At 34.4% G+C, this 3,122-nt stretch overlaps 1 protein-coding gene across 1 annotated transcript in view; it reads left to right on the top strand.

The window, feature by feature from the left end:
• Nucleotides 1-3,122, top strand: part of Ndst3 (N-deacetylase/N-sulfotransferase (heparan glucosaminyl) 3) — a 143,274-nt gene that overhangs the window by 42,702 nt on the left and 97,450 nt on the right. The window lies entirely within an intron of this gene.

Below are 3,122 nucleotides of genomic sequence, written 5' to 3'. Positions count from 1 at the left end.
AATTCTTGGTAAGAAATGTACGCATTATCCTGCCCATGTAATTGTAACCCCTCTGTACAGTATGTTCACAAATAAAATTAAATTAAATTAAAAAATGTAGATATTACACTTAGAATATGAAAGTGAGAGACTGTTTTACCATTAGGAATGGTAGAAATTAGGTAACACAGGGCTGTGTTTATAGGTTTCTTGCTACTATAATTATGTTTAATTTTAATTTTTGTCTCTGATTTGTGCTGTTGGACATATTTACTGCTTTAACACAAATTGGATAAAGAATAAAGATACATAAAATTACCATTGTTTTTAACTTTCAGAGTGTGATTTCTTTGAATTAAGATTCTGTTTTGCCTTTAACTAGATTTTTTAAATGCTTTTAAGTGTTCATGACTTTGGAGAATGAGCACTTGAGAAACTAAGAAACTAGTGGGGTAGATACAGATACAAATTTATGAAAATTGTTAAAATTTTTGAGTTCAGTTATGTTCAAAACAAAATCCTCTTGTGATTTGATTATTATATTCCTTTTTAAAGCCCTAATAAGTGCTTTCAAATTTATTTCAAAATGGTTTTGCTTGCCAAAGAATAAACAGAATTATGTTGTGATGTATAAATGGCTAATTCATTACTATATAAATATATATGCTGGTAAAAGAGCAGTAAATGATATTTGATAAAAGTGATCAAAGTAAATGTATAAGAATATATGAAGGGGCTGGGAAAGTGGCTCAGTGGTAGAGCACTTGCCTTGCATGCCTGAGGTCCTGGGTTCGATTCCTCAGCACCACATAAGCAAAAAGAAAAAATCTGGAAGTGGCGCTGTGGCTCAAGTGGTAGAGCGCTAGCCTTGAGCTGAAGAGCTGAGGGACAGCACCCAGGCCCAGAGTTCAGGCCCCACGACCGGACCCAAAAAAAAAAAGATATATGAAATGATTAATTGAATTAGTCTATACTCATTTTATATAAACAGTATTCTATCCAGATCCATTAGGAAATTTGGTTTGGAAGATGAGTATGATAGGATAAATCTTATAATATACAGTTAAATGAGAAATTTAATCCTGTATTTTTAATCCTAATTGGTATACTCTAAGATTTATTTTATTTCTTTGTGGCTCTGACTTATCTATACCTCCATATACCTGAGTGTGTGTGTGTGTATAGTTTTATGCAGTTGCTGAAAAAAATGAGAATGAAACAGTAACATCCTTATTTATAAGAATGAGTTTAGTTTTCTTAGAAAATGTGTTATTTTTTAAATAACTGATAAATGGAATTATAAGTACACACTATTATAGTGCATAGATAGTGTGTATATAGACTGTATATACACACTATTATGCAATGTGTTGGAACACTTGAAATAGAATCACTATTTTCAACACGCAACTACTTTTTCACTTTTTGTGGTATCAGGGCTGAATTCCAACCTCATGCTTACTCAGCTTGTTTATGGTTGGTGCTCTACTATTTGACTCACACCTCTAGCCCAGCTTTTTGCAGCTCAATTGGAAATGGAGTCTCATGGATTTTCTGCTTGTGCTGGCTTTGAACCATGATTCTCCAGATCTCAGCCCCAGAGCTGGAGGTGGCATGAGCCACCAACACCCAGCCTCACCACTTTTGAAACCAAACACCTGTGTCCTCAGAGGCTGCTGAATGCACCAGTGCAGATGTGATGACCGCTTACCTCCTCTCCCGTCAGAGTCCTCTGCCAATCAGAGATGGTCTGCTTGCCTAAAATGCAACCTTTGAATGTGGTATTATAGCACCAATGTAACTGATTATGATTAGAGTTTCTATATTATCACATCAGTTAGGCACCGATTTAGTTTACGACTAGAATTTTATATATTATCACATCATTTAAGGATATTGCATTAGAGAATAAAGCAAAGTATCTTTATATCATTTTTACAATATTTTGTTCATAGTACTGAAGACTATTTCAATTTACAATAGATTGATGTGAAATAAAATCTCTGTAATAATGAGGAACTTAGAGAAAAGGATACAATCTAAGAGTAATACTGGTGTTTAACCTCCTTGCACAGAATTGACTAGTAATAAGCACATTTTTTTGAAAGGATGGAAATAATGGATAAATATGTAGTATTTTTCTTATAACCACTCCAGAAATCTGAGTTAAGGAAGCACTACATCTTAAGTATATAAAAAACATCTCTAGAAATAAATTTCTTTCTTTGCTATGCCTAAGCATAATTAATATCTGCTATCTGTTTCTATTATATTTTAGGTATTTTGTGTTTGTTTTGAGTACAATAGTGTGTGTGTGTGTGTGTGTGTGTGTGTGTGTGCATATGTGTGTAATTGCCCAAGAGACAGAGAGAAAATATAAAAATCAAAATTAAAGAACAAGAGGGGAAAAGAGAAATAAAGAGTCCATTAATTATTAATTACTCATAGGCTGGTAAATATTTTATAAGATATAACAGTTGAAATCTTGCTTCAAAATAGTTTAATTTGTAAGAATTTTGGTCTTGCATTAGCCTGTTTTGCAGCCCTGTGATAAAATATCTCACATAACAACATCAAGGGAGGAAGTACTTATTTTGGCTTCTGGTCTCAGAGGGTTCCATTTTCATGGCGGGCAGGAGGAGGGAGGCACAGAGGGGCAGCTCATGACAGAATAGAGCAACTCACATCATGGCAGCCAGGAAGCAGAAAGAGAATCTCTGAGCTAGTAGTCTTTTTTCTCTCCCCAACCTAGCACCCAGCCTACTTAGTGGTGTTGACCACATTCTGGACCTGTCCACTTTCATCCTCCCTGGAAACACCCAGAGGTGTGTGCTTTGCTAATCTCCTAGGTATTTTCATTCCAATCAAGTTAACAAGATGAACCATGAATCAGCCATGGTAGTACAGTCCTGTAATACCACTTTGGTAAAGCTAGCATAAGACCCTAACTGAAAAACAAACTAAAGGCAAAGGGATCGCTAAGTAGTAAAGTGCTTGTTTAATAATCAGGAGTTGTGAAGTCCAAACTATGGAACAGCATCAACAGGAAAAAGAAAAAGAAAAAATTAACCATCAAAGATATTTTGTTTAGGAAACAAAAGTGTAAATTACAGAACTATTCTACTATATTATATTCTTTTTTT

The sequence above is a fragment of the Dipodomys ordii genome, unplaced genomic scaffold (assembly GCF_000151885.1).
Source record: "Dipodomys ordii isolate 6190 unplaced genomic scaffold, Dord_2.0 Scaffold70, whole genome shotgun sequence".
Classification (NCBI taxonomy): Eukaryota; Metazoa; Chordata; class Mammalia; order Rodentia; family Heteromyidae; genus Dipodomys; species Dipodomys ordii.
This window is presented reverse-complemented; position numbering and strand designations above follow the sequence as displayed.